Source organism: Aotus nancymaae, unplaced genomic scaffold, assembly GCF_030222135.1.
Source record: "Aotus nancymaae isolate 86718 unplaced genomic scaffold, 86718_ANA_hifiasm-v0.15.2.pri h1tg000016l, whole genome shotgun sequence".
Lineage (NCBI taxonomy): Eukaryota > Metazoa > Chordata > Mammalia > Primates > Aotidae > Aotus > Aotus nancymaae.
Window position 1 is genome coordinate 39,122,748 of NW_026988428.1, and position 15,793 is coordinate 39,138,540.

The window sequence follows — 15,793 nt, forward strand, 5'->3', positions numbered from 1 at the left end:
GTGAAAATGGCCATACTGCCCAAAGTAATTTACAGATTCAACGCTATCCCCATCAAGCTACCAATGACCTTCCTCACAGAACTGGAAAAAAGCACCTTAAACTTCATATGGAACCAAAAGAGAGCCCGCATAGCCAAGTCAATTCTAAGCAAAAAGAACAAAGCAGGAGGCATCACACTACCGGACATCAAACTCTACTACAAGGCTACAGTAATCAAAACAGCATGGTACTGGTACCAAAACAGAGATATAGACCAATGGAACAGAACAGAGGCATCGGAGGCGACACAACATATCTACAACCACCTGATCTTTGACAAACCTGAAAAAAACAATCAATGGGGAAAGGATTCCATGTTCAATAAGTGGTGTTGGGAAAACTGGCTAGCCATATGCAGAAAGCAGAAACTGGACCCCTTCCTGACACCTTACACTAAAATTGACCCCAGATGGATTAAAGACTTAAACATAAGACGTAACACCATAAAAACACTAGAAGGAAACCTAGGCAAAACCATTCAGGACATAGGCGTAGGCAAGGACTTTATGACCAAAACACCAAAAGCATTGGCAACAAAAGCCAAAATAGACAAATGGGACCTAATCAAACTCCACAGCTTTTGCATGGCAAAAGAAACAGTCAATAGAGTGAATCGGCAACCAATAGAATGGGAAAAAATTTTTGCAGCCTACCCGTCTGACAAAGGGCTGATATCCAGAATTTACAATGAACTAAAAAAGATTTACAAGAAAAAAACAAACAAGCCCATTCAAAAATGGGCGAAGGATATGAACAGATACTTTACAAAAGAAGACATACAAGAGGCCAACAAACATATGAAAAAATGCTCATCATCACTGGTCATTAGAGAAATGCAAATCAAAACTACATTGAGATACCATCTCATGCCAGTTAGAATGGCGATCATTAAAAAATCTGGAGAAAACAGATGCTGGAGAGGATGTGGAGAAATAGGAACACTCTTACACTGTTGGTGGGAGTGTAAATTAGTTCAACCACTGTGGAAAACAGTGTGGCGATTCCTCAAGGACCTAGAAATAGAAATTCCATTTGACCCAGCAATCCCATTACTGGGCATATATCCAAAGGATTATAAATCGTTCTACTATAAGGACACATGCACACGAATGTTCATTGCAGCACAGTTTACAATAGCAAAGACCTGGAACCAGCCCAAATGCCCATCGATGATAGACTGGACAGGAAAAATGTGGCACATAAACACCATGGAATATTATGCAGCCATTAAAAACGAGGAGTTCACATCCTTCGTAGGGACATGGATGAACCTGGAAAACATCATTCTCAGCAAACTGACACAAGAACACAAAATCAAACACCACATGTTCTCACTCATAGGCGGGTGTTGAACAAGGAGAACACATGGACACAGGGAGGGGAGCACTATACACGGGGGTCTGTTGGGGGGAGGGGGGATAGCGGGGGGGTGGGGAGTTGGGGAGGGATAGCATGGGGAGAAATGCCAGATATAGGTGAAGGGGAGGGAGGCAGCAAATCATACTGCCACGTATGCACCTATGCAACAACCTTGCATGTTTTTCACATGTACCCCAAAACCTAAAATGCAATAAAAAAAAAAACTGTATATTTTGTGAAATGAAGATAATAATAAGTGTTTTTCTTCATGGATTATTATGAATATTAAACAAACTAATTCAGGCTGTAGGAATCATACCTTGTACAGACAAATATTAAATAAATTTTATTTAGTTTTTCTAAAAAAAAAAAAAGAAAGAAAGAAAAATGGGAGTAACTCCAAAAAAAAAATCAGAAATGACAAAGAAGATTACCATCAATCTTACAGAAATACAAAAATCCCTCAAAGACTATTGCAAACACCTCTATGCACACAAGTTAGAAAACCCAGAAGGAATGAATATGTTCCTGGAAATAGAAGCTCACAATGTTAAACGAGGAAGAAATTGAATCCCTGAACAGACCAATAATGAGTTCTGAATATGAATTAGTGTAATAAAAAGTCTGCTGACCCAAAAAAGTCCAGGACCAGACCAATTCACAGCTGAATTCTACCAGATGTATAAAGAAGAGCTAGTACCATTCTTTCTGAAACTATTCCACATAATTGAGAAGTTATATAATCCATTTTATAACACCAACATCATCCTGATACCAAAACCTGGGAGAGATACAACAAAAAAAGAAAGCTTCAGGCCAATATTCTTGGTGAACACAGATGCAAAATCCTCAACAATATACTAACAAACCGAATCTAGTAGCACATCAAAAATCTAATCCACCCTAATCAAGTAGACTTTATTCCTGGGATGCAACATTGATTCAACATAACAAATCAGGAAATGTAATTCAACACATTAAAAAAACTAAAACCAAAACCATATGATTATCTCAACAGATGCAGAAAAGGCTTTTGATAAAATTCAACATCATTTCATGCTAAAAAGCCCTCAACAGACTAGGCATTAAAGGAACATATCTCAAAATAATAAGAGCAATCTATGAATAACCCACAGCCAACATCATACTGAATGGGCAAAAGCTGGTCATGTTCTCCTTGAAAACCAGAACAAAATAAAGATGTCCTCTCTCACTATTTCTATTCAACATACTACTGGAAGCCCTAGCCAGAGCAACTAGGCAAGAGAAATAAATAAAAGGCATTCAAATAGAAAGAGAGGAAGTCAAGCTATCCCTGTTTGCAGACTATGTGACTCTATGTTTAGAATTCTATATCCTCTGCCCAAAAGCTTCTCGATAAACAACTTCAAGAAAGTTTCAGTATACAAAAATCAATGTGCAAAAACCAGAATTATTTCTATAAACCACCAACATCAAAGCTGAGCACAAATTAAGAATGCAATCCCATTCTCAATAACCAGAAAAGGAATAAAATAGCTAAGAATAAAGCTAAACTAGGAAGTGAAAGATCTCTTTCTTTCTTTTTTATTTTTTTTCTTTTTTGGAGGCAGAGTCTCGCTCTATCCCCAGGCTGGAGTGCAGTGGCACAATCTCAGCTCACTGCAACCTCCACCTCCTGGGTTCAAGTGATTCTCCTGCCTCAGCCTCCCAAGCAGCTGGAATTACAGGCTCCTGCCACCACATCAGGCTAATTTTGTATTATTAGCAGAGACGGGGTTTTGCCATGTTGGCCAGGCTGGACTTGAACTCCTGACCTCAAGTGATTCACCTGCCTTGGCCTCCCAAATTGCTGGAATTACAGGCATGAGCTGCCACGCCCAGCCAGGAAGTGAAAGATCTCTACAAGAATCACAAAACACTGCTCAAGGAAATCAGAGATAGTATTCTTCACAGAATTAGAAAAAACTATTTTAAAATTCATATGGAACCAAAAAAGAGCCTAAATAGCCAAGGAAATTTTAAGCAAAGAGAACAAAGTTGGAGGCATCACATTACCCAACTTCAAACTACACTACAAATCTGTAGTAACCAAAACAACATAATACTAGTACAAAAACAGACACATAGGCCAATGGAACATAATAGAGAGCCCAGAAATAATGCTTTATGCCTACAATTATCGGATCTTCGACAATGTCAACAAAAAACAAGAAATAGGGAAAAGACAACCTTATTCAATAAATGGTGCAGGAAAAACTGGCTAACCATATGCAGAAGACTGAAACTGGATGCCTTCTGTGATGGTTAATAATAGATGTCAACTGATTGGATTGAGGGTTGCCTAGATGGAAGGTAAAGTCTTATTTCTGGTTGTGTCTATAAGGGTGTTGCCAGGGGAGATTGACATTTGAGTCACTAGACTGGGAGATGAAGAGACATCCTCAGTGTGGGTGGGCACCATCCAATTAGCTGCCAGCATGACTAGAACAAAAGAGGTGGAAGAAGGTGGGATAACCTTGCTTGTTGAGTCTTCTGGCTTCTTTCTTTCTCCTGTGCTGATTGCTTCCTTCTGTTCCTCCTGCTCTTGGACATCAGACTCCAGGTTCTTCAGCCTTTGGACTCTGGGACTTGAGCCAATGGCTTGCCAGAGGCTCTAGGGCCTTGGCCACAGACTGAACACTACATTCTCAGCTTCCCTGATTTGAGGCTTTCAGACTTGGACTGAGCCACTACTGCCTCCTTTCTCCCCAGTTTGCAGACTGCCTGTGGTGGGACTTTGCCTTGTAATCATGTGAGCCAGTTCTCCCTAATAAACTCGTGTGTGTGTGTGTGTGTGCGCGTGCGTGTGTGTGTACATATATAATTGGTTCTGTCCCTCTGGAGAATCCTGACTAATACACCAACCTTACACTGTATACAAAAATCAACTTCAAGATGGATGAAAGACTTAAATGTAAGACCTAAAACTATAAACACCTTGGAAGATGACCTAGGAAATAGAACCTGGCAAAGATCCCACGATGAAGACACCAAAAGCAATTACAACAAAAATTAAAATTAATGAATGGAACCTAATTCACTAAAGAGTTTCTGTACAGCAAAAGAAACTATCCACAGAGTAAACAGAAAACCTACATAACGGGAGAAGATAGTCACAAACTATGCATCTTACAAAGACCTAAAATCCAAATTCTATAGGCAACTTTAAACAAGTCAACAAGCAAAAAACAAATAACCTCATTTTAAAATGGGCAAAGGATATCAACAGATACTTCCCAAAAGAAGGCATACAAATGTCCAACAAACATGAAAAAATGTTCCAACATCACTAATTATTAAAGAAATGCAAATCAAAACCACCATGAGATACCATCTCACAGCAATCAAAATGGCTGTTAGTAAAAAGTCAAAAATCTACAGATGCTAGTGAGGCTGCAGAGAAAAGGGAATGCCTTTACACTGTTGGTGAGAATGTAAATTAGTACAGCCACTGTGGAAATCAGTAGGGAGATTTCTCAGGGAACTTAATCAGAGCTACCATTTGACCCAGCAATCCCATTACTGAGTGTACAGCCATAAACAAATCATTCTACCAAAAAGACATATGCACTATACATTTACCACTGTACTACTCACAATATCAGACATAGAATCAGCCCTGGTGCCCATAAATGGTAGATCAGATAAAGAAAATGTGGTACATATACACCATGCAATACTATACAGCTATAAAAAAAAACAAGATCATGTCCTTTGCAGCAACATGGATAGAGCTGAAGGCCATGATCCTAAGCAAACTAACATGGAAACAGAAAATCAAATAGCACATATTCTCACTTATAAGGGAGAGCAAAATATTGAGTAAATATGGACAAAAAGAAAGGAATAACAGACACTGGGGCCCACTTGAGGGTGAAGGTGGGAGGACAATGAGGATCAAAAAACTACCTATTAGGTTCTATGCTTATTACCTGGGTGATGAAATAATGTGTACACCAAGCCCCTGAGACATGCAATTCACCTTTGTACCCCTGAACTTAAAAGTTAAAAAAGAATCAAAATTAAGAAAAATAAAAGTTGAAATTTTTCAAATTAAAGTATATTGAAATAGACCACCCGTCTATACATAACTTAACTATTTGTTCCAGGAAATTTCCACTCAGATAAGATTACAAGTAAATAAAAAAATGCCCTCTTTACTTCAGGAATGGGAGTTAACTAATATACCTGGACAAATAATTTTTTCAAAGTTTTCTCATCAGAGCAGTTTTTTCACAACAAGAGCTTGCTTATCATATAATAGTTTATTTATGAAGACTCTTCTCAAGAGTCTTTTTTCATTGTGATATATAGCTCTGCTATCCTGTGGATTAAAAAGAGAATGTATCATTAATATCACATCTTTTACCAGCTGTTGTCTACACTCTCCTCCCTTTTGAACTTATTCTCCTCTTGTTGAAGTCTCATGCTCTAATCTGCCTCCTCACACCTTCTACACTGCTGTTTTCATGGTCCTTCAAGAGCATCTCATCTTCATAAGTTTAAACTTCTCTTTACTATATAGGCCTGTGATTAGATAAATAAACCAAAAGTCATTTGGACGCACAAGTGAAAGGAAGAGTTGATCAAGATAACAGCCCAGGAAGCGATTTAACTCATCTTTTACCCCAAATCTCCTCATATGACAAGAACTAATATTTTTAGAAGAACAAAGCACTGGAAAAGAAGCCATTACTAGTCCAGAAAGGTTGAATAAAATGGGCAACTTTTGGTTATAGTCAATAAATGATATGTGCAATTTATCCTATTCCTCTATTTGATTAGTATTTAAGAAGACAAAATATATGTAAAAATAAAATAAACCTAATCTATCAACAGTAAAACAAACACAACAGCCAAATCCTCACCATAATAAAAGTTTTCCAAATTCTGTAAAATGTTGAGCAAAATAAGGCAAAATATCTTTTTATACATTGGGCAAGAAACAATACTGTAGGTAAAATTTAAAAAGAAAATTAAAGGCAAAAGAATCATCCCAAGAAGGTATTAAAGATACCACCTAATATCAGGAGGAACAAGGTGATATCTTTAATAAATAAGGTTAGAAATATTGGCAAATTTTGTGGAAGCAAAATCAGGTTTAGCTTACATTATAGGAAATATATTCAAAATAGTCAAAGTTACAAATGCAAATAAAACCTAAAGTATCTGAAAGGAAATGTAAATAAATGCTTACATAAGCTAGAAAACAATAGCGCCTTTCTAATAATGATAGTCAATTTGGAAACCAAAAAGCAAAAATTATACATATTTTACCACATAGTATAATAATAAAGCACATCAAAATAGAAATTATATTAAACGATAGACACAAGTTAAAATAATATTTAAAACATATATTACTAATTTTCTAATGTGTATAAAACTGTATTTAATAAGAATAAACAAGCAGCTAGCATTTCAATTTTTTAACGGCAAAGCTCATGTATAGTCCAATTCATGAATGAAGATAAACACTGAAATAATTGTTTTAGCTAGTTAGCAATCTATCACATTTAAATTAAAGTAACAATTTTGGGGGGAAGAAAAAGCCTAGAAGAAGGATGATACCATATTTATGTTGGTGTTGGCCCTTGCTATAACTTCCAGTCTCCATGGACACCGTCCCTCTGCTTTGTTTTATTTTCAAAGTTAATCACCTGTTAAATTAATTAATAACTTTGAACCAAGGTCACCAAAGACAGTTTCATTTGTTTACTTTAGTTGATCCCATTATACCAGTTGTATTAAGTAGAGAAAAATACCTTCAGTCTTCTTACTATGAAAGTCATGTTAAAATAAAACCAGTCTCCCATCCGCATTTCAGATTGGATCATCAACTCTTCAAAAATCAAGGAAAGCGTTTGGTTTCTCTTCACTTGATCACTGGTCTTTCCTTCCATTTATCTTTTCAAATTCTATATTCTCACTTGTCAACTTGGGAAGTTTTTATGATAAAAATAATATCTGACTCGATAAGGGTCAAGAACATCAAGATAGCTCTGCATCTTTATTCCTAGAGCGGTCTACAATTACAAATGCAGTTCACGAAAACATGGATGGAAAGTCCCCCCGTATCACTATTTACATATTCTTTTTCAATTGTGAATCGCTCTAAAGTATTTTATTGTTAACACTACAACTCAAGCCTGACTGGTTGTTATAAGTATCTTTCATGTTGTCTGTATTATTTAGTTTGCTTTCTCTGGAACATAGATAATATACTAGTAATGATGTTTGTTCTCTTGCAAAATCCAAGAGGTATTGCTGCATAGCCCACGAAAATATTAAGTAGAAATTTGGAGTATGACAATTGAAAAAGTGAGGTCAGACAGTCAAATATAAAGAAAGATAAAGAAAGGAAATAATTTTACTTTATCCATTAATGAAAATAATGTAAGCTTTCTATATGTATTTCTCTCCTATCAGCATCAAAACTGTATTTACAGCAAATACTTCTAGGGGGGAAAAAGCAGTACTAGTACGATAAAATAGATATACCAGTAAAATATTTCTCAGTCAAGATTTAACTCAGGATATGTCAATAATTCTAAGCCTACAACTGGACTATGTTATAGATGTACTTCTGGGCAGAACCAAAACCAGGTATGTGTGTGTGTGTGTGTGTGTGTGTGTGTGTGTGTGCGCGCGCGCGCGCGCACGTGTGTTGATGTTCCACAAAGAATGCATACTACTTAAACAAGGCAAAGCGATACTTGACATTTATAAGGAACACAGCAAGAGATAAATTCAAAGGGTAACATAGGGTCAAGAAGAAATAGATTCAGACTGTTACTGAGAACAACATAATTCAAGGTAATATTGAACATATGCCCTATTTTGAGAGCTACAATAATCAAGTTCTAGCATTATCTCCAATGATTGTATTCTCTATACTTTCCTCAAAATTGAGAGACATTACTTTCAGCCATTTTTTGTGCTTTTTACTCTCTTCATTTTTAAGGAAAACAAGGCATTTTTAAAAATAAAGTAAAGAATAAAATTATAATTCTTTTTATGATTATTATTATTATACTTTAAGTTCTGGGGTACATGTGCAGAACATGAAGGTGTATTACATAAGTATACACATGCCATGGTGGTTTGCTGCATCCATCGCAGCATCATCTACATTTGGTATTTCTCCTAATGCTATCACTCCCCTATCTCCCACCCATGCTATCCCTCCCCTAGCCCTCAACCCCTTGATAGGCCCCAGTATGCGATATTCCCCTCCCTGTGTCCATGTATTCTCATTGTTCAACACCCACTTATGAGTGAGACAAGCGATGTTTGGTTTTCTGCTTTTGTGTCAGTTTGCTGAAAATGATGGTTTCCAGCTTCATCTATGTCCCTGCAAAGGACATGAACTCATCCTTTTTCATGGCTACATAGTATTCAATGGTGTATATGTGCCACATTTTCTTTATCCAGTCTATCATTGATGGGCATTTGGTTGGGTTGGTTCCAAGTCTTTGTTATTGTGAACAGTGCTGAAATAAAGATACGTGTGCATGTGTCTTTATAATAGAACAATTTATAACCTTTTGAGTATACACCCAGTAATGGGATTGCTGAATCAAATGGAATTTCTAGTTTCAGATCCTTGAGAAATCGCCACAGTCTCCTACAATGGTTGAACTAATTTACACTCCCACCAACAGTGTAAAAGTGTTCCTATTTCTCCACATACTCTCCAGCATCTATTGTCTCCAGATGTTTTAATGATCACCATTCTAACTGGCATGAGATGGTATCTCAATGTGGTTTTGATTTGCCTTTCTCTAATGACCAGTGATGATGAGAATGTTTTCATATGTTTGTTGGCTGCATAAATGTTTTCTTTTGAGAAGTGTCTGTTCATATCCTTCGCCTACTTTTTTATGGGGTTGTTTTTTTCTTGTAAATGTGTTTAAGTACTTTGTTGATTCTGGATATTAGCCTTTGTCAGATAGCTAGATTGTAAAAAATTTTTCCCATTCTTTTGGTTGCTGGCTCACTCTAATGATAGTCTCTTTTGCTGTGCAGAAGCTCTTTAGTTTAATTAGATCCCATTGGCCTATTTTTCCTTTTGTTGCCATTGCTTTTGGTGTTTTAGTAATGAAGTCCTTGCCCGTGCCTATGTCCTGATGGTATTGCCTAGGTTTTCTTCTAGGATTTTTATGGTGTTAGGTCTTATGTTTAAATCTTTAATCCACCTGGAGTTAATTTTTGTATAAGGTGTAAGGAAGGGGTCCAGTTTCAGCTTTCTGCATATGGCTAGCCAGTTTTCCCCACACAGTTTATTAAATAGAGATTCCTTTCCCCATTGCTTGTTTTTGTCAGGTTTGTCAAAGATCATATGGTTGTACACATGTGGCATTCTTTCTGAGGCCTCTGTTCTGCTCCATTGGTCTCTATGTCTGTTTTGGTACCAGTACCATGCTGTTTTGATTACTGTAGCCTTCTAGTAGGGTTTGAAGTCATAAAGTGTGATGCCTCTAGCTTTATTTTTTGGTTTTTTGTGCTTAGGATTGTCTTGGCTATGTGGGCTCTTTTTGGTTCCGTATTAAATTTAAGGTAGTTTTTTCCAGTTCTGCGAAAAAAGTCAATGGTAGCTTGATGGCGATAGCATTGAATCTATATATTACTTTGGGCAGTATGGTCATTTTCACAATATTGATTCTAACCACGAGCATGGAATGTTTTCCCATATGTCTGTGTCCTCTCTTGTTTCTTTGAGCAGTGGTTTGTAGTTCTCCTTAAAGAGGTCCTTCACATCACTTGTTAGTTGTATTCCTAGGTATTTTATTCTCTTTGTAGCAATTGTGAATGGAAGATCACTCAAGATTTGACTCTCTGTTAATCTGTTATTGGTGTAAGGAATGCTTATGATTTCTGTACATTGATTTTGTATCCTGAGACTTTGCTGAAGTTGCTTATCAGCTTAAGGAGATTTGGGGCTGAGACAATTATAATTCATAACATAGTATTTTATAACATACAACCCTCAAAATTCTTGTTATTTTTATCTGAATCTTTCCTATCACCCTCAAAACTCTCTTATATCTGGTTAACATGATATGATGAAATTAATTCTCCCTCTTGGTAATCTATAGTATTCAAGAGAAACCCTGATCTCAGTAATCTCATAGCTCAGGACGCAGGTCCATAAAATCAGCAATAAGCCAAGTGCAGTGAAATGGCAATATGAAAGTATATGACATATCAAAGCTGCATTTGACCTAGTCTAGGAGAATTGCAGATTGTGTATCAGAAGTTGTTCTAGATGCAATGTGGAAAATAGATTGCCATGTTTCATGGCAAGATGGGTATATTAATCTATGAATTAATTTTTAAAATTTATATGAGAGATTTATTAGGTGGAAATGATTAATAAGGAATGATTGAAGTAGAATCTAAAAGTACTGGTAGCTGACTAAAAACCAGAAGGGAAAAAGAAAAGGGTAATGAGAGAAATGCAGGTTTTCAGGCTTAATAGTTCAGAGGATTATGATGTCATTCACTGAAATGTGCAGTGAATGTGGTATTAGGTTTTCCACGATTATGTGGGAAAGGAGGAGATAGGGCAAGGAATGAGGAAGACAGTTTTTACTTGAGTAGGCAATGCTCAATTTGAAGTACCTATTAAATATTCAACTACAAATACCTGTTTTGACCTGGACAAATGGAACTGGAATTCAGAGAAAATCAAATGATTTGGATACTAAGATATAGATGGGCAGCAGCACCAGGAAAGTCAATGGCAGGTCCAGGTAAGACTGTATAGAGGGAGGATAATATGGAGTAGTACTAATGTTTATGATGTGTGCAAATAAAAGGAACTCATGAAGAATTCTAAATAGCCAGAAAGGAGGAAGAAAGCAGTGAACATGGTATCATAGAAAATCAACAAAGCATATAAGGTTTTAAAAAGAAGTTCAACATTAAGAAATGAAAGAAAAGCATTCAGTAAGATCAGGACTATCTCCTTTGGATTTAACAGAAAGGCTGACATGGATTACTTGGGATTACTTGTGAAAGAATGGTATTAATTTAGTAGTGGATAAAGAAGTCACATTTAATTTGCCTTGGCTATCAATAATATGCACATATGTAAAGAAGATATCAATAAATGCTTAGAAATTAGAAGACAGTGTAACAGATAGTAACAGAGGTAATATACTTAATTTTTTAAAATTTCATTTAAATATGACCTTGAAAACACACTAGCTAGGTGAATTTAACTTGGGCTAAGGTGAATTATACAAAAGAAAAGCTGTTGATGTCTTTACTTAACAGTTCCCAAATTCCACAAAGTTAGTTGTACATCAAAATTGTGCATGTGTGAATGTATATGTAACCAAAAAAAAGACTCAGATAAAATACTGATAAGATTTTGAATTTTTTAAAGAGCAAGTAAAATTTTTTTTCTTATTTTTTAAAAGATAGCAGTCTGAAACAGAGACAGTAATTTTACTGAAATGATTGAGGTTCCTGCAGACAAAGAAAGTTCATGGAGCTCAAAGCTTTTTTTTCTGGGAAGCTCTTTTTAAATTTAAGGTTTATAAAGGTCACTGGAATTCATAATAAAAAGCTGATAGTAATAATTTAATATTTGTTCTTTCTGGCATATTCAATTTCTTTTGCTCACTGAGAAAAGCTCAACTGCTTTCTCCCTGATTCTATGCAGATTGCATAAGAAACTGAAGATAATAATGAGAAATCACACAGAAATAACATTTATCTTGTTGGGACTTACAGATGACCCACAGCTGCAAGTTCTGGTTTTATCTTTTTATCTCTGATATACATTCTGTGTGTCACAGGAAACCTGACCATTATCATTCTTACCCTGACAGATTCTCATCTTTTTTTTTTCATATTGTTGCAAATGATCTCATTCTTTTTTTTTATTGTTTTATTATGATTATACTTTAAGTTCTAAGATACATGTGCAGAATGTGCAGGTTTCTTACATAGGTATACACGTGCCATGGTGGTTTGCTGCACCCATCAACCCGTCATCTACATTAGGTATTTATCCTAATGCTATTCCTCCCCTAGTCCCCCAACCTCCTAGAGGCCCCAGTGTGTGATGTTCCCCTCTCCATGTCCCTGTGTTCTCATTGTTGAACTCCCACTTATGAGTGAGAACATGTGGTGCTTGGTTTTCTGTTCTTGTGTTAGTTTGCCTAGAATGATTCTCATCTTAAAACAACCATATATTTTTATCTACAAAACTTCTTAGAAACCTCATTCACCCAGATTCCTGTATAGCTTATCAACCAGGGACAATACCATAACTTATAATGCTTGTGCCAGTTAAATTATTTTTTCAATCTTTGGGGCCACTGAGCTTTTTCTCCTGGCTGCCGTGTCCTAGGACCGCTATGTGGCCATCTGTAAGCCCCTGCATTACATGACCATCATGAACCACAGAGTCTGCACCACCTTTGTCCTCTGCTGCTGGATCTCTGGATTGATGATCATCATCACACCACTGGGTATGGGCCTCCAGCTGGAATTCTGTGACTCCAATGTCATTAATCATTTTGGCAGTGATGCAGCTCCCCTTTCTAAAATCTCATTCTCAGATAGTGGTTTGTAGAGCAGACTGTTATTATTTGTGTAGTGTTGACTTTCATTATCACACTAAAAGGGGTGATTGTTTCTTACATCTATATTATCAAAACAATTCTGAGATTTCCCTCTGCTCAGCAAAGAAAAAAAGCCTTTTCCACATGTTCTTCTCAAATGATGTTTCTATCACCTATGGCAGCTGCATTTTCATCTATACCAAGCCTTCAGTCAAAGAGGAGTTGGACATTAATAAAGGAGTGTCTGTTCTCACTACATCCATTGCCCCTATGTTGAACCCCTTATTTATACCTTGAGGAAAAACCAGGTGAAACAAGCTTTTAATGACACAATCAAAAAAAATGACACTCCTGGCACACAAGTAAGCTTATGGTAAATCTTATCAATCACCGAGAAGAAAAGAATAATAAAAATTCTCCCCAAAACCCTAAACTCATTTTTGTTCTTATTAATCTCTAGCTCAGTCAGGTAAACCTACTCACACCCCTTTGAATCAAGCTTTGGGACCCCACTACATACACATCACATCTCTCTTCTCCTTTCATACTAATCTCTACCAGGACAAAGTTACACACTAAAAGGAACATGAGACTATCTTTTCAGGGAAAAAAAAAAAGGTCTTCCTTCATCTATTATCACCCATTTGACAGAGCTTAAAAGGTATTCAATAGCATGATCTAGTAGTATCAGTTACATTCAGGAAATTATTGAAACTTTATGTATGGCATCCTTTTAATTATTTAAAATGCTTAAAGAATTGTTTTAAATATAATAAGAACCTTCACCATATTTACTGATTAAAACCTTAAAAATTACAATAATCTCTCCTGCCAGGTGCAGTGGCTTACACCTGTAATCCTAGCACTTTCAGAGGCCGAGGTGAGTGGATCATCTGATGTCAGGAGTTCAAGACCAGCCTGGCCAACACGGTGAAACCTCATCTCTACTAAAAACACACACACAAAAAAAAAAAAAATTAGCCGGTCATGGTGGTGTGCACCTGTAATCCCAGCTATTCAGGAGACTGAGGCAGGAGAATAACTTGAACCCAGAGACAGAGGTTGCAGTGAGCTCAGATCGCACCATTGCACTCCAACCTGGACACAAGAGGGAAACTCCGTCTCAAAAAGAAAATTAATTTTAAAAATTACAATAATTTCAATGGGATGCAGAAAAGTCATTTGATAAAATCCAACATATATTTCTAATAAAATCTGTCTAGAACTAAAAATAGAAGACAATTTCTACACTTGAAAAAGTGCATCTATAAATAATATACAGTTGACGTAATAGTCAATGGAAAAACACTTGTTTCTTTGTTTTGTTTTGTTTCCCTCTTATTGCCCTGGCTAGAATGAAATGATGCAATCACAGCTCACTGCAACCTCTACCTCCCGAGTTCAAGTGATTTCCCTGCCTCAGCCTCCCAAGGACCTGGGATTATAGGCGCCTGCCACCACACCTGGCTAATCTTTTATATTTTTAGTAGAGACAGGGTTTCACCATGTTGGCCAAGCTGGTCTTGAACTCCTGACCTCAGGTGATCTGCCTGCCTTGGCCTCCCAAAGTGCTGGGATTACAGGTGTGAGCCACCAACCCAGCCCTGAATTGTTTCTTACCAAAATTAATACCAAGTCATGAATGTCTAATCTCACCGCTTCTATTCAACGTAGTACTGGAGGTTCTAACCAATGTAACAAGACTAGAAAAAAGCACACAGGTTGGAAAGGAAAAAACAAAATTATATTTACCATAGTTCATATGACTGTCTATGTACAAAATTCCAAAAAGAACTCTCCAAAATGCCTACTCTATTATAGTAAGTTGAGAAAATACAAGGTTAATAATCAATAATCATAAAGTTAAATAAAAATATAATATTAAATACTTAAGGAAAAAATTAACAAAAGTCATGTAAGACCTTTATAGTGTAAACTAATAAATGTTGCTAAAATTTTTAACCACCTAAATAAATTGAGAGATATACCATATTTACGGAACAGATGTCTACAAGTATAAGGAAATGAACTCTGAAAATAACCTGAGTGAACTTGGAAATGAATCCTTCCCAGTCAAGCCTCAGATTAAAACACTATGCACTTGACACCGTGATAGAAAACCCTAAACAGAAGATCCAGCAAAATGTGCCTGGATTCCTGACCCATAGAAATTGTAAGGTCATAAGTGTGTGTGTTGTTTTAAGCCACTAAATCTGTGGCTTAATTTGTTATGCAGGAAGAAAAAATAATACAAGGCTTTAGGAAATTTTTACTGCTTTCTTTGATTGTGATTTTTTTGATTATGTTATCAAGTGCTTATTTATTTTTCAGGATAAAAAATGGATTCAAATTGATTTAAAAGAAGAAACTAATATTGAAAACACATCATTTCTATATGCATCTCCATTGCTTGATGGTTGATACAAATAAAAGTTCAACTTCTTAAGTCATGGGAAATATAATACGTGGCCGTAACAGGAGAAAATTGCTTTTGATATTACAAATGTGCTGATAATGTATAGATAGAAGAGACATACAGACATAAGGTGATAATGAATTAATATTCATCACAGCAACTTCTATAACTATGTTTCATGAATTATAATTCTGAATCATGTGATTTTTATCTGATTGATGTGTAAAGAGTATACTTTATAGCAAAGTAATCAAGAAGATTAGATTCACAGCATTTCAAGGTGAAATCTAAAGTAATTGACATGAAGATAATCATTCCTGTTGCCATCAAACAGCAGATGAACAGTCTTTTGCAGACATTGTTGTTAATGGTGGTCAT

At 36.1% G+C, this 15,793-nt stretch overlaps 1 pseudogene; it reads left to right on the forward strand.

The window, feature by feature from the left end:
* Window positions 1-5,248: 5,248 nt before the first annotated feature.
* LOC105716031 (olfactory receptor 6C2-like) lies at window positions 5,249-15,420 on the forward strand (annotated as a pseudogene).
* The last annotated feature ends 373 nt before the right edge of the window (window positions 15,421-15,793 follow it).